Here is a 27,876-nt window from a genome sequence, read left to right as displayed (position 1 = left end):
AGACCTTTCTTTGCAGAAAGCAAAATTTGCATGACATCGGGTAATGCAATTATTATTCTCCCCATTTTATAGATAAGAAAACCAAGACTAGGAAAAGCAGTGACTTGCCCAGGGTCGAATAACTAGTGTCTGAGGCAGTAGTCAAACCTACGTCTCTCTGACTCCTGGTACAATGCTCTGTCCACAATGGCAGCTTCAATATGCAATAAGCAATCCTTGCCTTTGAGCTCTTACAGTCTTATTAGGGTGACATACCAATTTGAGCAAAAAATGTAATACAAGATAATGTAATGGGTGTCTGAAAAATATATTTCTTTAAGAACACCCATAGTGCTAAGTCTCTGGGAGGAAAGAATAGCCTTATTCTTCTATTTATTAAGGAATGTTCTCCACCCAACTTTCCCACCAAATTTAAAAAAGAAAACAAAACTGTACACATAACCTCACAGGAGATTTTCTGGTGGCTTATTAAGTTTACTTTTTCAGCTCAGTCTCTATTGAATATGTTCATTTATATATATACACACACACACATATGTAAAACTGCATATATAAAACACTTTTAAAATTGTGACGATTAGTGAGATGTAGCAATCTGCAATACATTGCAAAAATAGGATTATAAAGGAGAAATAGGGTAAACAATGCCATTGAAGAAATGTTCAGCAAAAAAAAAAGGGCTAATCATAAGGCAAAAGCAGAGCACTAACCATTGAATGGCCTATGTGTACCATAGGCAAAACAGTAATAACTACTACTCTACTACTACTACTACTACTACTACTACTACTATTACTACTATTACTACTACAGCTCCTACAGCTGCTACTACTACTATAGCTGCTGCTGCTACTATTACTACTGCAGATACTACTATTACAATTACTACTACAGCTACTATAACTGCTGCTGCTACTGCTATTACTACTACTACTACTATTACTACTTCTGCAACTGCTACTGCTGCTGCTACTACTGCTTCTACTACAACTGCTGCTGCTGCTGCTGCTACTACTACTACTACTACTATTACTACTACCATAGACAGAGTACTTTAAGTTTTGCAAGGTGCTTTACAAATGTTATCTCATTTGATATCCTCATGAGGTCAAGAGAAAGCAATGAAAACTCACAATATACTAGGTAGACACCCTGTGACAAAACTCTGAGAAGACAAGGATTAGAATCACACCAAGTGACAGGCATGGATAGGTGGCAATCCGCATCTTTGTATTGCAACTCAAATTAAAAAGAACACAGATTCATTTCAGTATATAAAGGTTATCTGTTATTATTATTTGTGTCAATTGAGCTACAGGAATTTATTAAGCATTTGCTATATGCCAGACACTGTGTTAGGCACTGGGATACAAAGAGAGGTAACCGTAGTCTCTCTCCAGAAGCTCACATTCTACTGGGGAAGACATGTAAATAACTAGATACATAGAAGATATAGGCAAGGTAGATAGTAACTTTGGAGGGGGAAGCACCAGCAGCTGGGGATTAGGAAAGGCTTCCTGTAGGAGGCAGTGTTTGAACAGTCTTGAAGGAAATCAGAAAAACTAAAAGGTGGGGCCAAGGGGTCAGAGCATGCTTGTGCTAGAGCCAGCTAGAACTGGCTCTTGCCTGAGAGCCAATAGTTAAAATTTCAGTGTTAACATTTCTACCTCAGAAAATCAACAAAGCTAGATATCAGAGTTTGATTCATCATTTTGTTAATTGTCTAGATTTAAGAAAACAATGGAAAAATTAATAATTCAGATTAAGCTTTAAAATATGTCCCACAGGGGCAGCTAGGTGGCGCAGTGGACAGAACACCAGCCCTGAAGTCAGGAGGACCTAAGTTCAAATCCAGCCTCAGACCAAACACTTGATATTTACTAGCTGTGTGACCCTGGACAAGTTACTTAACCCCAATTGCCTAAAAAAAAAAAAAAAGAAACACAAAATATGTCCCATACATTTTTTTTCTGAAAGCTGATTGTTAAACATTTACCAGCATACCCCTGGGGCAGAGTAGTGTGTGAATTCATCAGTATAATCAATTCCCAGTGGGGCAACTCTTTCCCCAATGAAGATGGCAATTGTTCTGCCTGGGGCACAGAGATGTTAACTGTCTGGCCCAGAATCACACAGTTGGTCTGTGTCAAAGGCAGGATTTGAAGCCATTTCTTCTAAACTAAGGCCCATTTTCTCTTCTCTATTTCATGCTGTCTCTCATGCTATTACTAACATTTCAGCTATAATGGTGGTTGGTTAAGGAGTCAGTAGAATGCCCTTGTCTTTAATAACATATAGCGAAATAGTCAGAAGAAGAACCTGTGGGCACAGTCATGTCACCCGAGCTGGCCCAAGTAAATGTCAGCGTGAGATGTGCTTTTGACACAGTCTTCCGTTTTCAAGTTAAAGTGTTTTCACCTTATGATTAGCATTTCATGAATGTTTTCCTCTTCCCTCAGCACATATGCATCTGGGTGCCATATTTCTGGGGCTGGTCCATGTGTTAGAAACTGTAAGGTTGAAAGGTTTGGTCAACGTCGTTCTTACTGGTTTTCTTTTGAGCATTAAAAAGTCTGTATAAATAAAGGCAGATTATCATGCTTAAACATATCAAATCGTTAATCACTTTATGATGATGTTGAATAAAATTTTGCCCTCAGGGACACACGTTCCCCATCTCCACTCCCTCTATAGACACACAAACACACAAACATACACACACACACACACACACATACACACACACCCAACAAATGAAAGCAAACTGCTCACCAACCCACCTCCATGATAGATGAGATATATCCTGATTTCATTGACAAAACAGCTCTCAAAATCTCAAATCTGGGACCAATTTTATGGACTTGAGGAGTCGCTCCTTCAAAATTTTCATCCATTCCATGAAAGGGAAAAACATTATGTATTTCTTCTTTTTCTTTAAAATGTCATCATAAGCCCCTTGGGCAAATTTAGCTGAGTTCTTGGAGATAGGGTGTGTGATGTTCTGAAACTATGTATTCTTCTCACACATACAGCAAGTTAGCTCATGTCGTCCATGCCCATTTATGCAATGCCATTCATTCAGGTGACGCTGGTTTTTATTGTCCTCTCCCTCAAAATATATTTATTGGGCATATGTTCTCAGGTCAGGTGCTAGGGGCATCTATTTAATTCAGAGTAAATATGTGAGGTCCCTGCTGTGCCACTCACTATCCATTTGACTTTAGGCAAGACATTTCGTGGGCAGCTAGGTGGTGCAGTAGATATAGTGCCAAGCCTAGAGTCAGGATGATACTTCTTCTTGAGTTCAAATGCAACCTCAGACACTTACTAGCTGTGTGACCCTGGGCAAGTCACTTAACCCTGTTTGCTTCAGTTCCTCATCTGTAAAATGAGCTGGAGAAGGAAATGGCAAACCATTCCAGTATCTTTGCCAAGAAAACCCCAAATGGGGTCACAAAGAGTCAGACATAACCAAAGTGAATGAACAACAAAGAAATGTCATGCTGTGATTTACTATGCAATTCCACAATAATCAGGTATCCTTAAGGTACCACATTTCCAAGGATACAACTAAAAGTCAATAACATCCAAAAGATCTGTAATTTTCTCAGTCTAGAGGATTCCTGGTATGGGAATGCCCTTCTCCTTAGCAGATTATAACTTGTCTATAACTTAGTCATAATATTAGCTAACATTTATATAACACTTCATTTGAGACACATAACAGCCTTGTCAGATAAGTGCTGTTATTATTCCTATTTTAAAGGTGAGGAAAATAAGACTGAGAGAGGATAAGTTATTTACCCAGGGTCATATAGGTAGCAATGATCAGGGACAGAATTTGAATCTAAGTATTCCTAACTTCTCCCCACTACCTTGTCAAAATCTCTGATACCTACCAGCTATCTAGATGTGGTATGGTGAGAAGGGGGTGAGGGGATGGAAAGAATATGTTTCCATGCTGAATAAATCTCAAAACTGTCAGTAACACCCAATATAAGCACGAGATTATAGCTGTAGAGACGAAAGGATCTTAGAGGACATTAAGGTTAACCTGCACCCCATTTAACAGATGAGGAAAGGAAAGAGATGTGACTTGCCCAGGGTCAAACAGCTGGTAGGTGTCTGTGGAGAGATTTGAACCCAGGCATTCTTGATTCCAATCTCATCACTCTATCCACTCCCTGAGCAACAACTCTGATGCTTATAATCTAGAGAAGATGGGGTGCAATGGAATGGGGGCAGTTTCCGTTTAAAGCAAACCACATCCCCAAAAGTTAGTAATATTTGATATATGATGAAGATAAGCACTTAAGGAAGGATTTTTTTGTTTTGTTTTGTTTCATACGATATGGAAACATGAAAAGTGTTTCTAAAGGACATATTCCAAAGGAATGTTGTGTGTATATGTGTTTCTACTTTTGTTTGAAATATATGAAAATCTAAAAATTCTCCCATCACCAAAAGCCTCTGGGCCCTTGTATGCGCTAAAGAAAGAAAAACAATAAGGCAACCATGAGCAGAAACCTCATAAGCAAACTGAGACCCAGAGATGACATTTCAAGCCAGAGCTTTGCCCTCTGTTGAGTTGATTCCCATGGAGTTATGACCCTAAGGACTTAACTGTTTCTGTGGTCGCTGGTCTACCCCTCTGGACGTTTAAAAATATGTTTTTTAAAGAAGCGCTTCTGTCAAAGCTCGTCTCTGTACTTTTTGCTGTCATGGGGTGAATCACATGAACACTTGCAGTTGGTAAGTAGCTCTATTTCCAGCACTTTAAAAATGAGTGAGAGAAACTTGAACTCTGAGGACTGTTAAGACTTACACAGAGGAGACAGAAACTGTTGTCTCAGTGATGCCCATTATTATTGTTCAGGTCACTCCACAGTGGTGATTCCTTAGAAACAATTTCTTTCATTCTAGATTAAGAGTTCTTAACATCTTTTGTGTATTATGGCCCCCTCTGGCAGTCTGGAAGAGCCTTCAGACCCTGTCTCAGAATAATGTTTTTAAAAGCATTAAATAAAGTACATAGGATTGCAAAGGAAACCTATTATACTGAAACACATTTCTCCAAGTATTTCTCCCCTCCAAGTTCACAGATCCCCTTGGGATCCTATTCATTGGCTCCAGTGTAAGAACCTTTGTTCTAGATGCTCTGACTGGTTTAGAGAAGATTCCTGTGAGCATATCCTTAGGGAATTTTATAGAAAAACCAGCACAAAGAGTAAAAATCATGTGAATTTCCTTGAAGTTAAAAGGATGTATCTGTAGTAGAAGTCATGATATCTCCTTTATTAAGGTTTCACAAGACTGGGAAAGAGAGTGAGAATGTGGGAGGGATGGGAGAGACTGGGGAAAGGGAAGGAGGGAGAGAGGGAGGGAGGAGAAGGAGAGAAGGGGGAGAAAGTGAGGGAGGGAGACAAGGAGGGAGAGAAAGAGAGAGAAGGAGGGAGAGAGAGAGAGAAAAAGAGAGAGAGAGAGAGTAGTTAGACTTCTCTTTTAAGTCTTCTAAACCCTATATCCAAGATTATGAAGTTGCTTTTATGCTGTAGTATTCCACCAGGAAAAACAAATTAGGGTTTGGCTTTAAATTGCCTGATCCTGGATGGAGGTATGTGACACACAGGATTAAGAAAGATTGTGACATCTGATATGCTAATAACACATAAGCAAAAATCATGGTATAAAATGAGTGTCCCATCAGGACCACAGTAACTCATGCACACTTAATTTATCTGGAATGTAGCAGTGGTTATTACCATGAAATTCTCCAAGTATGAGTAATTACCACAATAACACCCTTAAAGCTTACAGATGCTTTTGAGTTTCAAGTGGGACATGGAGGGAAAAGAAAAGATCTAAGATTCTTTCTTTTTGAATAACAATCTGAACTATTTATATTGAGAAAAATGGTGGCAAATGACAAGCCTGTGAGGGGGAAAAAACAGGCTAGATCACTTTGATGAGATTCTCGGAACATCAAAAAAAAAATCTTATTAATACACCCAAGCTCAAAAACAGGGGAAAATCCCTCATTCTTGGATCTGCAAATATCCAACTAAAAGTTTCTTGATAGAGAAAGAGCTGCAAATAGACTATAATGTCTTGATAATGTTCCTTTGGAAACCATGACAAGAGATTGGGAGCTCTTTCGTCTTTTTCAAATTAAAACAGCCATTTTGCATATTCCCAAATTTTATCAAAAGGCTAAAATAAATCTGGGTGTCTGTTTTCTCTTGCATGATTAAGACAGAAAGCACCCAGTCAGGGACAATTTTAAATGTTTCATGGGAGAAATTCAATCCTTTACTTCCCCAGAAATGGTCAAGTTGAAGGGAAAATAATGGACCAACTAGAATCTAGCTAGAACACCTGGGCCTCGATAAAGGCAACCTGCCCAAATACCAGAGATTTTCTTTTTATTTTTTTTTAAATCAGAGATTTTTTTAAAAATTAAGTCAATAAAAAGAGACGCTTTAGAGAACTTCTTTTTAAAAAACTGAATTCCCCCCAGAATGAATGTTTCCGCTTTTCAATCTGCTTTTGCTGACTTCATTATTAATATGTTGAAAGCTGTAAAGTATATTACTAAATGTGAAGTCCTACTGCCATTGTGGTTATTACAGATTTTAATAGCATTTCTCAATATGCTTGGAAAGCTCCCATCTTCACAATTGGAACTAAGTGTGCCAGATTGCAATTAGGGAGATGTTTGTATTAAGACCAAAACTTGGGTTCAAATGCCAGCTCTGCTACTTACTATCTACATGATTTTAGACAAGTTACTTCTCTCTGCTTCCTCATTTGAAAAATGTAACAGTTAGACTAAGTCATCTCTAAGATGTCTTCAAGCTCTGAAACCTAGGATATTGATGTAGAAACATATTCTACCATTATAAATATAGGATATAAATTTTCCCTACCCACATTAGGTTTGATTGAAATTATTCAAGCAACCTTTCACAGTGAGGAGCATCACACTTAATTTCATATATCCCATATGTAGATAATGTAGAAAATACCACGATACCTAGTTCAGAGAGGCTTATTGCCAGAAATTTGGCCATTAGCTGATATTTTGGAGTTTTCTTGGGCGCAGGTACTAATGAAATCATCTAGGAATGCAGAACCGTGTTTTGACGCATTCATGGTCTCATCATATCATCAATGGGATTACTTCCTCCCATACAGAACATAATCTAGCTATGCTTTTTCATCCTGTATGACTCTGGTCCATATTTTCCCATAAATCTTCCACAAACCATCTACCAATTGCCACCTTGGAGGCAAGCAACCCAGCCTAGCTGAAGCAACACGAAGTGGCATGTGCTAGATGAGTCAAGCCACCACCATCACCTCCCCTCAGACCCTGCCAGAGACAGCCCAGAACCCTGAACACCAGGACCTTGGAAATAACAGTGCCCTCCAAATGACCAGTTTTGTTTTCAGCCTGGACCCCACAACCATCATTGAGGGAAGAAATAACTGTGGAGAGGTTCCCCCACCTTTCTCACCACCTACAATACCAACTACTGACCAACTCCAATGGATCAGCTTGTAAGACCTGGGAGAGGTATCTCAGGTCCCATCTCCAGACCTCACACTCATCATCCTGGAAATCAACCCCCATGAAGACATGGCCTGACAGCTGCTTCTAAGGGTGTTGCAGTCCTAGCTGTTGAAGAACCAGATAAGAGAGTTCTTACTGCCAGAGCCATCCTCACTGTCCAACAACTCAACATCAGAAACAAATATGATCTATCAGTGGAAATAATACTAGAGATGCTATACCACCATCTGTTTTGTCATCTTACCCTAAGAAGAATGGCACTTTCCCATATGATTTGTAGCTGAAATTAGAATAAATTCCTTGAAAGCAAGGGCTGTCTTACTTTCAATTTGTGTCCTTAGTGCTTATCACTAAATTTTGCACATAGTGTTTAATTAAATGTTTTTGCATTCATTCATTCATCCTTCTAAACAGATCTTTTAACATTCTGCAAGTACAAAGTACAGCACATGAGCTGTCCTGGTTTCTCTTGCTCTTATTACATGGCCAACCCACCTCATTTGCTGATCATGCATATCTTGGATGATATTTTAATGCCATTTCTTGTGCACGAGTCATCACTAGTAACATGCTGCAGCCTCATATGTCTCTCCATTATTCTCTGAGTCACCTATAATCTCAGTTCTTCAAAGGCTAGAGTATGCCACTGCCATATAGCATCACTAGGACAACATCACTTTAAACAAAAGATAGCCTTTTATTTCAGGGAGCCATTTGGGATCATTGAAAGCATTGTACAGTTTCTCAAATGCAATCCATCCTGCTCTCCCCCTCCTAGTCAGTTCTTGTACCAGCTCACTGTTTATATGCTATAGCTGTCTAAAATATATAAACTAATGGATTAACTTGAAAGATTATCTATCAAATTTATATATCATTACCTGGACAATAGGCATACTTCATCCACTTTTTTTGTATGTGTTATTAAGCTAAAATTTTTTTGACTTATCATTGATTTTATTAACCAGATGCCTTTGTACTCATGGGCTTGATGCAATCATCACAGTGCCATCTACAAGTTGGAATATCTAGATGACCTCACCATCCATAGCAGGGTCTGTGTGTGGGAGGTGGGTTAACCTTTTTGGTGTCAGGGACTCATTTGACCATCAGGTGAGCCTATGGACCTCTTCTCAGAATAATGGATAAAATAAAATACAAAGGAAGCTAATTATATTGAAATTCAGTTCTCAAAATATTTTAAAACCAAGTCTATAGACACCAGGTTAAGAACCCCTGGTGTATGCAGAATCCTTTTTCTGTCTGGGTTCTGCATTGAATTTTCAACAGAGTTCCCAGATAGGTCTCTCCGAGGTATGAAAGGAAAAGACTTGCCTTCATTAGCAAAATTAAATTTTCCCAGTGTCTAAATTCAAATGGCTTAGATATTAGCTTCCTAAATGCACAATATCCCTGTAGGACAGGCAGAAGAATATATAATTCCATAATGAATGTGGAATCAACTATCTACTAAATACAAGAATTTTTAAAATGCTTGTCTCTCATTGTATTTTGTGTAGGTATTTCACAGTCACGTTTGCATACGTATTCCATCTCCACGTGCTTTCTCTCCTCAATCACATTATTGGAATCCCTAGCTCTCTTCAAGGTTCCACTTAAGCTTAAATGTTTCCTCTTTCAATACCCTTTCCCGATCTCTCCAATTTTCAATGTATTTCTTCTATCAAAATTCCTTTGCATTTATCCTATATGAAGTTTCTGTTTATTTATCTGTGTATAGATAAGACTTTGAGAGCCCTTCTAGCTCTTATCCACAATCCTGTATTGTGTCACCTCTGTAGAATGGAAGGGCCCTGAGACCTGGGGCTATTTTATTTTGTATCTTAAGGTCTAGCAAAGTACCTTGCACATAGAAGGTATTATAAATGCTTATTGTATTAAATTAGATATTTAACCTATTTCTAGCCCTCATGTAAAATATCTGCACATATTTAAATAACATTTAATGTAAAAATTCCTGGAACTCTGACTAAATAAATATAAACTTCTGTTTTTCCATTCTGGAGATAAATCAGACTTATCTATAAAACAGATCTGTGATGTGCTTTGATTAAGCCAACTAGCCAGTTAATGGCAGAACCAATACTAAAACTCCAACATTCTTCCTGTGCTCTACTCTAGGCTCTTAATCAGCAAGTCATACTTTCTTTGGATCTTACCTTGCAATTTGAAGGAGCATCTCAGCTTTCCTAGCCGTGCAAATGTTTTCTGCATTTTCTTAGTCCTGCTCTGCATCATCTGCCTGTCAAGAAACCAGTTTCTGTTTGATTGTTAATTGGCCTTTTTTATTATAGCATACACTTAAATTTTGGTGAGTAACTTGCTCGTCTTTGTAATTAGATATAGTAGTTAAAATATCTTTCAATTCACCATGGCCCTTTCCTTTAATCAACAGGGACTTACATTGCTGATGGGATCATATCTGTAATTCCACCACAGCATTACCCCTCCAAGAAAATCATGATGCAAATACATTTTGCAACTGGGAAAATATAAAAGGTATGAGGTTTTTTCAATTTTGCACAATGTCCTGAAATGCTTAAACAAAACAAAGGTCAAATTTATTTTGTTCATTCTTAATCAAGGAACCAAAGTTTTCTAGAAGAGTAGTAGAAAATAGTAACAAGATTTTGATAGTGGTCAATGAAAGTAGAACTCACACCCCACAATAACCACTTCTGATTTTTACTTCTTCCTGGGCTAGCCCCAGTTCTTTCAGGGTTCCCTCCGAATCTAACTCTTTAATGACAAGAGATGCCAGGTCAGACTAACCCTAAGAGCAAATTAGACAATGGCCAAGCGGCTTTTGGGTAACAGGCTACTTTTAGTTGGTTGTTCCTGAACACTGTGACTAGTGGAATAACATAATAGAACTTGCCTGGCCTGCTGTATGAGATCATCCAAAAATGCATAGGAACTCAAATCTAGTGCTTTCTGAAATTGAAATTCATGTGCTCATATGCAGAAAACAGATGAGTTTCATTTCCTCTAATGTGACCAATGAGTGGACTCCTGTAATGCCACTGCCCTAAATAGGAGCAAAACCAGACCTATATCCTCTTGAAAGAGAGCCTAACCTAATTTCAATTCAACATTTATTGAATTTATGTTTGATATCTGCGCTAGAGCTCCCTGTGGAGTGGGAGTGATCCAGGATTCTCAAGGGCTACACAGGCAGGACATAAGCTCTGTGCAGTCCTCCTGACCCATTACACCCTGTGGCCTTTGAAGGTACGCTCACACAGAACACTTGTGGTGTATTGAGGTAGGAAGGATGTAAGAGGTACCATGCTACACATGGTAGGTGTATAGAAAAATGAACAAGATATCACTCCTATCCTTAAGTAGCTTTTAATCTAATTGCTAGAGAGGAGGTGAAACTCATACACAAATTACTACAGTAACACTATAATATTACAATACTACAAACTGAGAATATCTTAAGTAGGAGAGATCCAGACCTGACTTAAAGCTTCCCATCCCAGGCATCTAGTCAGCTTCTGATAATGATGAGCTCATCCATCTTCAGTCAAAGTGTTTGCTAATAGACCTGAAAGGATGTCTTATCTCTAACCACTTCTTAAACTCTTTATGAATATAACAGCTGGCCTTAGGCATGGGAAAATGGTGCTTCAACACCCTAGCACTGTGCCTTGGCAGGCATAGAATAAGATAGCTTCCCATACCCAGTCCCACACATTAAGTCTTAAAAATATATTCCAAGGGTCATGTGATCAAAAATATTCCATGATGTTTTCCATTTGCAAGAACCATAAACCTTCCACTTGCTTAAGTGAAAAAAAAATTTGCATAGAATTCCCCTAATAACTTGTGGTTGAAAATTAACTTCTAGAAATAATAGCATGAAAAAGCAATGATAGCATAACTACACCGAAGATGGCGGTGGACACTATCCTCTGGTTTACTTGACTCATTATTTTATTTCCACATTTCTGGATAGGCAGTAAGGATGTGGTAGCAAGAGCACTTGACTTAGGGACAGGGGAGATCTAGGCTTGAATCTCACTTTTTAACATTTTCTAGCTTTGTGAATATAAGCAAACCACTCAGTCAGTTTCCTCCCCAGCAAAATGGAGACAGTAATAGTACCTACCCCACAGAATTGTTGCTCAACCACTTTAACCTCAGTTGCCTCATCTGCAAAATGGGGATAATAATGGTACTTACCTCAGGGGAACAGATGAGGCAATGTTTGCAATGTACTATATAAATGTCTGCTATTAACACTATTTTTTTTTCACTTAAAATATGGCCATTTCCCAAGAGCACTTGAAAACAGGCACACATTCTACTTCTCAGCTGTCTGCAGCATGAAACACATTTTTGTTTCTTGGTATTTGGTGACTGATGACAACTCGTAATTTCAACTAGGTCCAAAAATTGAAGTTCTATGTAAAGAGAAACGGATGAAGATTCCCCAGGAGAGAGAAAGGTCATTCTTGCACAATAAACTGGATGGTAAAAATCTGGAAGGCCTCACGCCTGAAGGGAAAAGAAACTACTGAGATGGAAAATACCTTCAAATCCAGATCCCTGGAACTTCAAGCAGCTACTTGCTCACAACTGGACATGGAACAATTAGGTTGGGGTCCCACTGGCAGATTAGAACCAGGGAAAAACAGGAATATTCTAGAGCGTCTTAGCTGATTCTGATTAAAAAAAAAAAAGACTGTGTGCCCAAGTTAGATGGGCTCTTAAGACTCTTTCCAGTTTAAATCTGGTGTTGCTGGGATTGATGAAATGCCCCTAGATATCACACACATGCACGCACACACACACACACACACACACACACACACACACACACACACACACACACACAAAAGGGCAGGCAAGGGAGGGGGATGGGAAGATACAGCGATTGGACTCTAGACATAGAATTCAATTACTTTGCACTTCTTGGATCCTGATGGAGAGGGAGGAGTACCTCAAGGGGCCAGCCTCAACATCACATGTCCCCCACTGAGGTGGCAGGAGCAGATTAGCGAGTTTGGCAATCATTCCCCAAAATAAGCTGCTCTTCACTTATAGGAGACACAGGTCACGACCTCCCAATGGTGCAGTCTCCATTGCACAGCATCCATTTCTAAAATTACCCTATTTCCCCCCAACCCCCAACACTTGCCTGCAGGGCCTGAGCTCCAGAGCACAGCTGTGCTTCTGGGAAAGGAAACAAAGAGGTTTTGACACTTCTTAAAGAAGCAAAAACAAAAAAAAGGAAGAAAGAAAGGGGGAAAAAAGAAGTGAGAAAGAGAAGGAGGAAGAAGTTCAAATAATGCTGTTTGTTGCCTGGGTTGCTGATTTTCACTCTTTGGGGAGGGTGAATATGGGATTTCTATGTTTGGTCAATATCACCAGAAGGCAAGTGATGAAGAATTCTCAAGAACATCAAGTGACTGAGGATACAGTAAGGACCATAACAACATCTTATTTTTTTGAGGGGGAGTGGGGAGAGGAGGTAAAGGAAATGTATCCTTTTTTATCCAAATACTCAACCACTTAAACTGCCTCCAAGATGCCAGATCAAGAGCCAACCATAGTGATGTTTTTGATAGAGATTTCATGTTCAACCTTGCATCTGAGCCTGTTGTTTCTATAACAGTCCATGCCCCATCATCTTCCTCAAATACTGTAGAGTCAGTACACAGCAAGAGGTTATTCATGGAGGGTCTGTGAACTTGGTTTAGTTTTCTTGATAAATATATTTCAATATAATTGGTTTCTTTTATAATCCTATGTATTTTATTTTATGCATTTAAAAACATTGTTCAGAGATGGGGTCCACAGGCTTTACCAAGAGTATCAAAGGAGTCCATGACCAAAAAACAGGTTTAAGACCCCTAAGCTGGAGACAGGTCTATGAGACAGAGTCCCTTGCTGTATACTGACTCTACAATACCCCAACTTCCCTATTTCTCTCAATGTTACCCAGTCACCCAGGCTCAGAACTTCAGTGGTATCCTTAACTCCTCACTCTCACTAGTCCCATACATCCAATTTTTTGTCAAATCTTGTTTCTACTTTCATCACATTTCATGTATCCTTCCTCTCCTCTCCAGTATCAGGGCCACCACCCCAATTCAGGCCCTCATTACCTTTTCCTTAGACTATTGCAATGACCTTGAAATTGGTCTCCCTACCTCAAGTCTTTCCTACTCCAGACTGTTCTCCCCTAAGATACCAAACAGATTGTCCTAAACTATAGGTCTAACTATGTCACCACCTCCCCCATATTCAATAAAGTTCAATGGTACCTTATTACTGTCAAGATCAAATATAAATTCCTTTGTTTGACATATAAAGACCTTCCTAACTTGGTCCTTACCTTTCTAGTCTTTTTATACTTCGCTCCCCTCCACATACCTGGAGATTGAGGCACAATAGCCTGTTTGCTGTTTCTTGAACAGAACAGCCCATCTCCTGACTTTTTCACCTCTTTTGTATTAGCTGTACCCAAGGCCTGGAATTATCTCCCTGCTCACTTCCACCTCTTATCTTTATTGGCTTCCTACAAAATTCAATTCAAAACCCACCTTTTGTAGGAAGTCTCTCTCATTCTCTTTCTCCCTCCCCCCTCTCCCAGGGTTGCAATTAGGAAGTGTGTCAGGAAAGATTTGAACTCAAGTCTTCCTGACTCCAGATCTAACACTCTATCCTCTATACCACACTGTCTCTCATATGAAATAGGATGTATTGGCCAGATTGCAAGCTTATCAGTGTACAGAATTCCAAGTGATGAATTTCCTCTACCAGCAAACTCTCCAATTAACTTCTCTCCTAACTTCCAGATTCACATCTTCAGCTACCTATCGGACGTCTTGAAGTAGATGTTCCCTAGACATCTTAAACTCATCGTGGCCAAAATGGAACCCATTATCTTCTTCTCAAGCTCTCTCTTCTTCCAAAGTATTAGGAAAGGGAGTTGCTGTCCTCTTAGCTACCCAAGCTTACAATATAGTTGTTATCTTCATTTCTTTCAATCTCTACATACAATACAAATTTCTTTCATTTCTTTCAATCTCTTTATACAATACAAGTTTCTTTCATTTCTTTCAATCTCTATATACAACCTGTTACCAAGTTCTATTGATTTTAACTTTGTAATATCCCCAGTATACACCCCTTTCTCCCCTTATCACTTCATGCCTCTACTATTGCAATGGCCTGTTGGTTGACTCCCTGCCTTAAGTCTTTCTCCATTGCAGTCCATCCAGCTGCCAAAGTGATCTTCCTAAAGCTCAGGCCTGACCATGTCATTTACTTCATTCGATAAACTTCATCGGCTCCCAATTACTTCTCAGATCATGTGTAAAATCCTCTTCTTGGCATTCAAAGCTCTTCATAACCTAGCTGTCTTCTATCATTACAGTCTTCTTACAACTTGCTCACCACCACCACCACCGCACTACCATACAGTCTTCAAACCAATAACATTGGCCTCCTTGCATAAGATACTACATGCCCCAGCTCCAGAAATTTTCCCTGGCTGTCCCCCATGCCTGGAATTCTCTCCTTCCTCTTCTTCACCTCCTGATTTCCCAACCTTCCTTCAAGTCACAATTAAAATCCTAACATCTGCAAGCCTACTTCAGTACCCCTTAATGCTAGTGCCTTCCCTCAATTGATTTGTCTCCAAATTAGAATATATGTGTGTGTGGTGTGTGTGTGTGTGTGTGTGTGTGTGTATATATATATATATATATATGTACATGTCTCATTTGTATATATACCACATATGTGTATGGTATACATTTAGAGAGAGCTCATTTGGACATAATTGTTTGCATATTGTCTTTAGACTGTGAGCTCCTTGAGAGCAGGGACTGTCTTTTGCCTTTCTTTTGTATCCCCAGTTAGCACAGTTGGCTGAAACATAGTAGATAACTTAAGGAATACTTGTCAACTCGACTTAACTTAGTCAATACAGATTACCACCTTCTGAGGCAGTACAGCCCAGTTCTGGCTCCAGACTCAGAAGACCTAAGTTCAAATCCTGCCTTTGACACTTATTGCTGTGTAACCCTAGACAAGTCACTTATCCTTGAGCCTTGGCTTCATCATATGTAAAATTGGGTGTTGGAAAGGAATTGGACCAAATGTTTTCTTCCAGCCCTAAATTCTCTGATCTTCAACTTAGAGTTTTATATAGTTGCCTGAAGCACTGAGGTGTTTTTATTTTATTTTGTCTTATTCTAAACTTAAGAAATAAAACAAGGATTTCCATAACATAGTAGAATAGATAAAAAGATGATTGCACGTGAAAGGACACGTCTATTACATACATCTTGCTATTCCTTTTAAATATATAATAAAATTCTCATGTAACTTTCTTTTTTTCTATCCTCCCTCCCTTAAGATAGCTACCATTAGATACAAGTATGTGTGTATGTGTGTGTGTATGTGTGTGTGTAGAACTATTCTATACATACTTTGATTTATCAGTGCTTTTTCTGCATGCAGATAATGTCTTCCTTCATGAATCCTTTGTAGTTAATTTGGGTATTTACAATAATCGAAGTGATTTAGTTGCTCAAAGTTGTTCATTAAATGATTTCTCTAAAGTCTTGAACATTGTGTGTTACAGATGCAATTAGAACCCAAACTTTTCTGATTCCAAGATCAATATTCTCTATCCACTATTCCACAATGAGATAGATAGATAAATAGATATTGATATAGTTATGTGTGTATATGTACACACACATGGCTTTATTTCAGGTGAGGACTCTGTAAAGGGTGGAAGAGTATTTTAGGTAGAGCCATTCTGGAAAATGGAAATGTTTAAAATGGGCTATCAACTATTTGCAATAGGGAAGAGTTAGGAACAAACTCTGCTCATTAGGAAATAGCTGGACAAATTTTGCCATGTGACTATAATGGAATCTTATTGGATAAGATCCAATAAATATGAAGAAGTTAAAAAAAATATGAGATTTGTATGAAGTGATTTAAAATTAATCACTCAAACAAATATCTATTAATTGCTTAATACATGCTAGGCACTGTGCTAGGCAGTGAGGATACCAGTACAAAGAATGAAATGCTATTTACAGTGATATTACATTTTAATGGGGAAGACACAAGTACATATAAAAATGTTTACAACGCAAGTATAATCAATACAAAGTAGTGAATACAAGTTAGTTTGAGAGGAAGACACCAGCAATCGGAGGGATTAGGAAATTTTCATGCAGAAGATGGTAAGTTGCATCTTAAAGGAAGAGAAGTACTTTATAAGGTGAAGGTAATGAGGGAGTGCATCCAAGGCATGGAGGCCAGCCATTGCAAAGGACCAGGGATTAGAAATGAAGTGAGAGAACACCGGTTTTGTTGGATTGCAGAGTGTAGGAAGGGAGAATGAGGTTAGGTAACTAGAGGTGAGGGTCAGGTGTGTAGGATTTTAAAAGCCTAACAGGGGAATTGATATTTTATTCTAGAAGTAATAGGAAGACACTAGAACTGATTGAGTAGGAGAGTCACCTGGTCAGATCTGGGCTGCAGGGAACTTATTTTGGCAGCTGGGTGTAAAATGGACTGAAGTAGGAAGTGACTTGAGCCAGGCAAACCAACTGGGATGCTGTTGTAATAATCTAAGTGAGATGGGCTTAGTGCCTGAACTAAGACAGTTGTTCAGTCATTTCAGTCATGTCTGACTCCTCATGACCACATTTGGTGTTTCCTTGGCAAAGATACTGGAATGGTTTGCCATTTTCTTCTCCAGCTCATTTTACAGATGAGAAGATGGAGGCAAACAGGGCAAAGGGACTTGCCCAAGATCACACAGCTAGTTAAGTGTCTGAGGCTGGATTTTAACTCAGATTTTCCTGACCTCAGCCCAGTACCCTATCCACTGCTCCATGCAGCTGCCCTGAGTAAATGGAGAAAAGGGGTTGGGTATGAGAGATTTATAAAGGTAGAAACATCACTGTTGAATAACTGATTAGGTATATGTGGGGTTAAAAAGGCTGAGGAGTCAAAGATAAAGCTGAGACTATGAACATGGGACATGGGAAGTATGGTGGTGCCTTTAAAAGAAATAAGGAAGTTTGGGAAAAGAAGGATTTAGAGGGAAACAGGTGAGGGGTTGGGAAAAAAGAATAGCATATACAATGATTACCCCCTCCCCCAGACAGATGTAAACAACTTTAAATGGCACCAAAACACAGATTGAAAATGTTAGTATTCAGAGGCATCTAGGTGGTACAGTGGAGAAAGCACTGGCCCTAGAGTCAGGAGGACCTGAGTTCAAATGAGGCCTTAGACACTTGATACTAGCTGTGTGACCCTAGGCAAATCACTTAACCTCAATTGCCTCACCAAACAAACAAACAAAAAAAAAGGTAGTATTCCTTCACTTAAAGTGAAAGCATTCATCCTTTCTTTTGTGTTGGTAAGTCATGTCCAACCCTCCATGACCCCATTTTAGGGTTTTCTTGGCAAAGATACTGGAGTGGTTTCCCATTTCCTTCTCCATCTCATTTTACAGATGAGCAACTGAGGCAAACAGGGTGAAATGACTTGCCCAGGGTCACCCAGCTAATAAGTATCTGAGGCCAGATTTGAACTCAGGAAGATGAGTCTTCCTGACTCCAGACTTAGCACTCAATCCACTGTGCCACCGCTTTTAACAAACAGTAAATTACTGAAGTGTAGGGTTGCACAGTCTATCAGTCACAATAGCTCTTTTTAACTGTTTTGTTTAATTGTTTGGGAAATTACACATTGCAGGGGATTGAATTGGGCAGTTGTATGATGTGTCAAAACAAAACACCTATTTTTCAGAGTGCCTTTCAGCAGCAATGTTTGTTGGCATTGCATGGCCTGAAGGCAAAGTGTGCATGCTTTGTGTTCAGAACCAAGTCTGCAGTGAAGTTGTACCATGCAACGTAGTCAAATGCTGCCAGAAACACCTCGGATTCATTACCCATTTGATTTTTAATTAACTTTTGGTCATTGCCTGCATTGTCACCAATTTTTTTGAGAACCCATATGCAGTGGAGACCCACGGTTTAAGAAGCGCTGCTCCAGGTAACTCGGCAAAATGAGAAGTTGCAGAAAAGATGCCAATATACATTGGAAGAGGGAGTTCCATCCCCAGGGGTTACCTAGAGCAATAAAATCATAAGTTGAGTCCCTATCCTATCTCTACATTTATGTACATACTTACTGCCTTCCTAATTAGACTATAAACTCCCTGAGAGTAGGAATTTTTCCACTTTTTGTATTTAAAGCCCAGTTCTTAAAATAGTGTCTGATGCATACTATAATAGACATGTAGTAAATGCTTATTGATTGAGTTGTTTATATTTTATACTCCACCCCCAAGTAGAAAGAAAGCTTCTTAAGGGTAGGGATTCTTTTCTTTTTTTTACCCCCCTAGGTTTATCACAGTGTCTTATACATAGTAAGTACTTGATAAATGTTTACTAAATTCAATTCAATCCCTGAACTACAGATTGGAAAAACATGGACTGCTAGAGAAGAGAAAAAATAGAGAGATGATCATTTCTTTAAGGTTATAAATAACCAGATATATGAGGGTATATATCAGGACTGGTGCCAATGGTGTGATTTGATGGAGCTTGCATTACCTGACAAGCACAAAATACCAAAGGAAAATACCAAATGGAATTGTTTCCCTTTTTTACGTACATTGCACAAAGCAGATGTGTGTCTGTCCGTGTGGTTCTGACATGCCTAAATAAGGCTTTTCTGAACTCTATCATCCCAGAGACCCCAACTCAGCCAACTTCCAAGCTCCAAGGCTTTACGTTATTAAAGCTCCATTTTCCAGATGTCTAGATTGGTAGGGCACCTAAGAATTTGAAACCCTGAACTGACTTAAGTTCAGGGGATCAAATCATTGTAAAATATGTATCCATGTGACATAAATCAGTTTTCCAATATTATGGTCTGGGATCCATTTATAATTTATTTTTTCTTCTCACTAATTACCCTTAAAATATGGTGCCTCTCATGGATTTCCATCATGTATATATTTGTTGCTGTTGAGGTAGAAGGGAATGGATAAGCTGGTAAAAGATTTAACAGATGGTTAGGTTTCCCAGGGCAACACGATAAGGTTGGCTAAATTTCATTTCCCATCCTCAGAGTCCATACTAGGTTTTTCTTCAGCCAAATTCCTTCTTCTGAGCACCTGTTTCCCACATTAATCACCTTCATTGATGGCTTTTGAGCCCCTCTCAGACTCTCTCCCATCTCCAGAAAGCTAACAATCAGCACAACTCTGACCAATGCTAACTGGGAGGACAATCACGTCATGTCTACTTAATACACTCCTCTACATATCATCATTTTCTGGTCCCTTCTAAAACAACCCTGCCTTACAGATATATATATTCAACCTCTGATTTCATGACAGCCTTTTGTCCTTTCCCCCTGTATTTATGTGCTTGGTTGTCATTCTCTCATCTTACTTCTTTGCCTCTCCACAAAATTCCTTGACCTCTTAAGATGAATCCATAAATTCTGAAATGCCAAAGGACCAGCAGATACAATTTGATGTGGTTTTGGGGTTTTTTTATCCTCAAGCAAAAATAGATGACTGTTGAGGTCTTTCTTGCCACCCTGTATTGCTGCATTTGGAAAAGCCAACCATATTTCAATACATAGAATAGCATGGCTTGTGGGAGTCCATCCTTTTCACATCTTAATTCTATGCAGCTAAAATTAATGACTGGGACTGGATAAGATGGTTCCCAGGCTATGAAATTACTTGTTCATTCTACAAAAGAATAGATTTAAAATGGAAGAAATGCAGTTATCTCTAAGGCTTTATGCTGTGACTGTTTTTGTGAATATCAGGAACGTACTATTTTAAAGGAAAACCATTTTAACCAAGGCCTTGACAGATGCTTTGGTTTAAATGTCCTTTGAAAGTTAATTTATTCATTTGAAGTTGTAGTTTTGTTTTGATTTAGATTTTGACCACAGGATCACTGTTTAGGGCGAAATGGGAACATATCATGGTATAATGAAAAGAGCACTGAATATGGCATTGGAAGTCCCAGGTATGTTACTACCTGTGTGCTATTAGGTAAGTGGTTGAACTCCTATGGGCCTCAGTTTCCTCATCTATAAAACAAGAAAATCAGATTAGATGACTTCTAAGTGCCACTTGGCTCCACCATCCTATGGCAAACTATTGAAACTGCCTACTTGTTATGTAGTGGGTACCAAAATCTATGTACCATGGAAAGATGGATTTTCTGACATTGAAAATAATACATTGTTCAATCGTTTCTCAGTTACGTCCAACTCTTTCATGACCCCATCTAGAATTTGCTTGACAAAGATACTGGAGTAGTTTGTTGTTTGCTTCTCTAACTCATTTTACAGATGAGGAAACTGAGGCAAACAGGTTAAGTGACTTGTCCAGGGTCACACAGCTAGTAAGTATCTGAAGCCAGATTTGAACTCATCTTACCTTAAGTAATTCCTCTTCCTCTTCAATCAGATGACTAATCACCTCACATTCTTTACTTCTACCCCCACTCTCCCTTATAATCTCATGCATGGTCAAGTTTAAAACAGCTTAAAATTTTAAATTCCTGGGAGATTTGTATTTTAGCAAGGATCAAAGTAGATTGACATGGTGGTCATAGAAAGAGTCAACATACCTGAGTTTTAGGCTTGTCTCTAGGTACTAGGTTCTCGTTGGGAAAATCACCACAACTCTCTAGGTCTCAGTTTCCTCATCTGTACGATGAGGCATTGGGGCTAGAAGATCTCCAAGGGTCCTTCCATTTCCAATATTATGTGATTCTAGTATTCAAAAGCAGAGGTTCTTAATCTTTTTTATGCCCTGGACCCCTTGGACAGTTAATCTTGTGAAGCCTATGAACCTCTTCTCAAGAAATAATTTTAAACATAAAATAAAATATATAGGATTATGAAGAAAATAAATTATGCAGTTTTCAGAATTATATATATACATGTGTATGCATATATGTGCATGTGTGTGTATACACATGTAAGTATGTATATATGTTTTCCTTCTGATATACACATGCATATATGTGTGTATAACACACACATTCATATATTTAAATTCACAAACCCTAGATTAAGGATTCTTGTTTTAAAAAGATGAAGCTTTAATGATAGAATTTCAGGAGTCTGTGGGTGGAAAAAGCTGAGGAAAGATAGTCTTCCAGAAGCCCTGAAATCATACCAGTTAGGCAGACACCTACTCAATGTAGGTGTAATAGTAACTATTACTAGCATAAGTAAGATTTCCCCTGGGCCCCCAGAATGACCATGAAAGGATCCAGTGGCTTTCTGTTGAAAAGGATCACAGTACTATCAACCAGAGAGCACAAGGTAAGAGAGAGAAGGCTCTAACCACTACCACTAACATCCTTCCCTTTCCAGTCATTCCAAACCACCATATTGACTGGGACTGGACAGAGGAAAGGCATGGCATTTGAGGTAATAAAAGCTGCCATTTATGCCAGAAAGCTACAGAAGGAGCATAGGATATAGGAGATGAATTATTCCTTAAACATGAAAACATAGTATAACTCTAGTCTATGATCTTTTTCATTGAAGTAGAATGTACATACACTATACTTATATAAGAACCTTCCTTCTCCTTATGAGTCTCTTTCCCAACTCACCTGGAGAATCCTTGTGGATCATTCAGAGTCTGAATTTTCTGCCTGACAGCTTACTGAACATCCATCAATCAACAAACATTTGTTAGTCACCTATGATGTGACAGACAAGGTTTTTTTCATCCTAATGGACTATGGGGACTGGTTTGTCAGGACTGTTTCATTGGGTACCTGTGTGACTTCAGGTATATTAAATTCCTTCTCTCAGTCTCAGTTTTCTCACCAATGCATTAAGGAGATGGAGTCCATTTAGCCTCAATTCTTGTGATTCTATGACCTTATAACTAATTTTTTTTCTCTTTGTCTTCATTCACACGTTTTAGCAAATCTAGGAAAATTAAGAATTTATTCAGTACTGAGTATGTGCGTAAATACAAAGATAAAAATACAATACTTCATGACTTTAAGGAAGGTACCTGGGGGAGGGGGGGAAGATAATATGAGAGAAATAGCCAGAACTATAACTAGGACAGAGTGATCAGGGTTTTGCACCAAGGCACCAAATTTAGTGACAACATTTGCAGTCCTTTGGCATCTTGGAAACAATAGAATTTAGCAACTAGCTAGCAAAACAGGCAAAGGAGTAAGCTATTAAATGTTGAGCTGGGGTTAATTCCACATATAAAAACTTCCCCAACTTAGGCCTCATACTAGTGTCCTGGGTTTTCTGACTCTGGAGCCTATGAACCTCTTCTCAAGATAATATTTTTTCAATGTATAAAACAAAATATAGGATTACAAAGGGAACTAATTATACTGAAATATTTATCAGGGGTGTGTGTGTGTGTGTGTGTGTGTGTGTGTGTGTGTGACCAAGTCAAAGTGCCCTTGGTAGTATTTGTCTTGCATGTAAAAATTCCTAGTGATAGGTTTGCAATCAGCTTCCCTCAAATGAACACAACAAAAATTTTACAACTATTCACCTTCTTCTACAATTAAAAACCTATCCACGTCCATTTGCACAGGGATCGATAACACATTCGCGTTAGTCCACGTTATCTTAAGGGAACTAAAAAGTTAAGCAGATTTAGTTCATGTTAGTACATATTTAAATGGTGCATCTTATAGTAACTTTAATTAGACTAAATATATACACAGAAACTATCATAAATTATAAAAAATCTGTCGCAATGTCAAAAGTTTTCCTAGCTATCAGTTGTCATCAATAGATGTGTGCATGTTACAAATAGAGTTTCCTGTAACTCATTTCTTTAATACTGTCTTTAAAATTCAGGCCGTTTCCGGTCGGTAGCAATGGAAAATTAAGTTTAAAAAATGCTATATGAAAACTTTTCTAGAGACAAAAAGTTCTCTTCAAATGAATTTCTTTCACAGAACTGCATTATTCTAGAAAAAAAAAGTAGACCACAACTTGATAGTATGCATGAATATAAAACATATTAAATAAGTATAATATTTTTGCAATAACCCCAATCACAAGCAAAAAAGCACCCAGTGCATCCATATGGACAGATGCTATATTCAGCTGACCATTGAACACCAGAGAAATACTAACAGCCTAAAATTTGTTTGTTCCACATGAGAAACTCACAACAAATGAAGACTTCCAAGTGCTGGGAGAGGGGAAATGTCAGCCTTCAGCCCATAGCTTTCCAGTGGAGGGAAATAAAACAGCACTGTAATTATGTTTTGCAGATGTTGTGTTAATATTTTTGCCATTACATATGAATTCAGTCGGACTGGGGGGAGTATTGGGGGAGAACACACAGAAGGGAATTGATATATTTCCATGTTAAGCAGCATTAGTTCATATAGAAGAGTAAAATATGTTCCACTTTACTGCAGGTAGCAGATAACTCTAGTGTTATTCCTATCAAAAGCACAAACCATGGCCTTTGTAGATCATGTCCTCAATGACAAATTCCTTTGAACAATTCATCCCTCTTCATTCAGACCATTTTTCTTCCTTTTCTACACATAGTTTACAAGAATATAAGCATATCCAAGAAATCCCATTACCAAATCTCCACAATAGTAACTGTGTTAATATTGATTCCGTTCCTTTTAGATGCACAGAGGAAAGAAGGGAGAGGAAACAAATTTTATCCAGCAAAGGCTTATAAAGTCCCTATTCCTTCCAAAGCTGTTGCTTTTTTCTTCTTTGCTGTGTACCTCCTGCCCTTAGGTGACAATATGGGCTTACCCAACTGGACCTTGACTGAATAAAGTGACTTCGAACATCTCCCTTTCGATAGATGCCATCAAAATATTCCTGGATGCTTAGTAGAGTATCTTTGTTTCCATCGTTCAAAGTGTACTTTCTTCTTCAAAGTCATACTTCTCCACCATGGACTGGGTCACATTCTTGTCTTGATACTTATCCTCACTGAACTCCTGGTAAGGATCTTTCTTTGAAATGGCTTTCTTGGAGCGAACATAACCCCAAAAGACAGTTAATGCCAGGAAAGAATAAAACATCATGACAAAGAGAACGAAGAAATAGGCATTGTCATATGGTTTGGATTTTGGATTTTTCTCCTCTGTAGCATTTTTGACTTTGTTTTCCAGTTTTCTTTCCATTAGTTGAAAAACACACTGAGAGATGAGAGAAGCCAAAGTTGTGTGGTTCATGCTGCAGTTTTTTTTCAAAAATTTGAAAGAGTGTCTTTAAAGCGGAGATCAGCAAGTACCCTGCTCCTTTCCTCTTTTGGTATGGAATGCTTTCCAGGACTTGTTGAGTTCCAGCCACCTGATAATAGACCATTTGCTAAGATAAGACTCAATGCTCTGAGAGTTAAATCGGTTCATAATTATAGCACAGGATACTGAGTTAAAACAAAAACAAAAGCTGTTCATCACAACTTTAGCAGAAATTACTCTGAATATTTGGATTGCAGGATTTATTGACTTATCTTCTTTTATTTTTTCTTAAGAATGGATTCTGGAGGCACCAAAAAGAAATTTAAAAATTAGAGAGGATATCTTTCTACCTGTGATTTCCAAGGAAAGGTCTGGATCGGTACCTGCCACCTGGTCTATTTAGCCCTTTGGGAGGGGAGCTAGAAATTGGAAACTTTCCATAGGAACCCCCTCCCCCAGGAGACTCAGAACTGAATTTTCACCCCAATGGTTTCTAGATTCACAACCCTCCTCTCCACAACAACAAAAACAACAAAGAAGGAAATGCTTGAACATGTTGCTCTGATGATAGAAAAATCTTGACTGTCAGCAATAAGAGGAGAACATGGCATGTTTTCAGAAGCTGGAGCCAGAGGTTAAGCTGTCTTCAGAGAGGGTTAGCACAGGTCAGGTCCTCATGCATGATAATAGTGATCTAGGACTTCCAAGGATTCCTACTTCCTACTTTTACTGGCAAAGTCATTCAAAAGTAAATTGTTGTTTTACAAAGTAGTGAAACCTTATCTCAGACCCCTCTTCCTCCACCAATCTAACCCACCCGCCCCGCCAAGGGGAAAAAAAAATTCTCCTTCTCTGGGCAAATGACAATGCCAGCTGTTTCTCTCTGTGATCTGAAATCTGGGGAGTAAGGACGCTGACTTTGAAGTGGAGAGCACCTCAGCCTCAGCAGCATTTTGCTAACTTGGCACTGTTTCTCTAAGCCTGACCCCTGAACTGATTGGATGATGACTAATTCACATGCTAAGATTGTGGTATATCGGTATCACTAAACTGCCTGCATTTGTCATTAGGGGTTTGTAGTAAAAAGAAAGATGAAAGAGAAAGGTGTAATATTAGACCAGGAGCCAAAATATAGAATGAGTGCACTTGGAACAAGGAACTTAAAGAAGAAATAGGCAACTTTATGGCCTCACAAGCAGACTGCTTTAAAATGAGCCTTGCAGGTAACACAGAAATACCTTGAGAATAATGCTTACAATATGCAAGATTCCTCTTTCTTTGCTTCTGAGTCTATTTTAAAGGTTTTGTTGATTGGTGAGTTTTTATCAATAACACAGCATTTACATGAATCTTAGAAGAATGTTAGTATAAAATCGCACTTTGTAGCAATAAAGATTTCATGTTAAACATGCCTACATTTTGAAACCATAGCATACAAGAAAAAGATCGTTTTGTTTGTTTGTTTATTTTTCTGTGATGGAGTTAAATGGTTCCCTGTGTGGAAAACTAACTTTTCCTGTGCTTTTTTTTTTATAAAAACAAGCTCTGACCTATCTTCCAAGGATATGAGAAATTCCCGTTTCATGTTTATCTCAACACCCAAAACTTAATGTCATGCTGTACAACTGATTCGCATTCTATCAATATTGTAAATGATAGTCTGTTGACCTCCACCCCAAATACTCCTATGAAACTCCCTTCAAGAAATTACCAGTCCTCTAAATGTGAATAATGATCCTTTGAACAAGAATCTAAAGACCCATTTCCATAGACTGGTACAATTCTCTTAAAGGAATACATACGAGAAGTCAAATAAAAGAGGTGGGGCAAAACGAAGATTAAAAAGAAAGTAAAAGATTAAAAGGGTAAAGAATATAAGGAAAATTCAAAAGGGAAAAAGATCAAAAAGAGGATTAAACATGTTACTTGTTGTTTTTCAGAAATTAAAAAAGTATGGAGGATAAGGAATTTGTTTCCTTTTGGCCCTAGAAAAATGCCAATTATAGTAGCTGAACTGGCTGGATCACATATCAGCATGCTTTGGAAATGTGAGAAATGAATGGGAAATATAAACACAGAGCAATAGCTTACAGTTATGTTATGAATTAAGCCCAAAAAATATCAAGATTTAGTCACTGAATAAGCTGCCAAAGTTAATTTTCCCTGATGAACTTGAGCAAACTCAGAATAGAAGTGCTAGCACTACAGTTCCATGGGTCCCACGGCCCTTCTGCTTTCTAGAATCTAATTCTTCGCTTTCTCATGAAAAGCCTCAGGATAAGAGAACTCAGTTAGCAAGGATGAAATCATGAACTGCCCTTTTGATTTCACAATATCTATTTATTTCAGCTGTGACTTTTGATATATCACGGAGAAATACTATACTATACGACAATTCAGCCACATTGCAAAAAATGTTCACTGAGTAATATACCATAATATGCCAATGGATCTGTGATCTCACTGATATCGGCAGATTATAACATCCAGGTCTGCCTGAAAGGTATAACTTTTGGAGGTTTTTTTTCCCCTCTCTATTATGCTATTTTAATACCAATATTCATTTCTTAAAAGTACCTAATTTTGATTTACCTTTTAAAATAAATAGAATTTATTTTGCTTTCTTTTAGTTAAATCTTATTAAAATAGTACAAGAGTATATCTTTCAAAGTTCCAAGTTCAAGTATATTCAGCTGTAGAAATTACCTAGTGTATTTATTAGGGATGTCAAACATGAAAAAAAAGACACTTTCTCATTAACAATATAAATAATAAACAATATAAATAATACAAATAAGGGAAAATAAATTTATTTCATTCTTTCACTTTTTAAATTTGAATATTTTCTTTGTTTCACACATAGAGATACGCATGTTTGTGGCTGATTGACGTATTTTTTCTTTGCTTCAACCCCACTCAGCTTAAAACCACAATGAATTTCATGCCATCGTTTTTCAATTAGAAACTATATGTAAAATGATGAAAATAAAGTCTGCATTTGGAAAGGAGACGGTTAACTGAATA

General features: G+C 38.2%; 1 long non-coding RNA gene across 2 annotated transcripts in view; it reads right to left on the bottom strand.

Moving 5' to 3' along the window:
• LOC110219400 (uncharacterized) overlaps positions 1 to 24,909 on the bottom strand; it is a 110,192-nt gene extending 85,283 nt beyond the window's left edge. Inside the window, exon 1 of one of the 2 annotated variants that reach the window (XR_002327613.1) lies at positions 23,804 to 24,909. This is a non-coding gene — a long non-coding RNA (uncharacterized LOC110219400). Of the gene's footprint in view, positions 1 to 9,753; positions 10,007 to 23,803 lie in introns of those variants that run through there. The other variant, XR_013483365.1, reaches the window with a different exon arrangement.
• Positions 24,910 to 27,876: the final 2,967 nt, after the last annotated feature.

This window comes from Phascolarctos cinereus, unplaced genomic scaffold (genome assembly GCF_003287225.1).
Source record: "Phascolarctos cinereus isolate Bilbo 61053 unplaced genomic scaffold, phaCin_HiC Scaffold_7;HRSCAF=346, whole genome shotgun sequence".
NCBI lineage: Eukaryota > Metazoa > Chordata > Mammalia > Diprotodontia > Phascolarctidae > Phascolarctos > Phascolarctos cinereus.
This window is presented reverse-complemented; position numbering and strand designations above follow the sequence as displayed.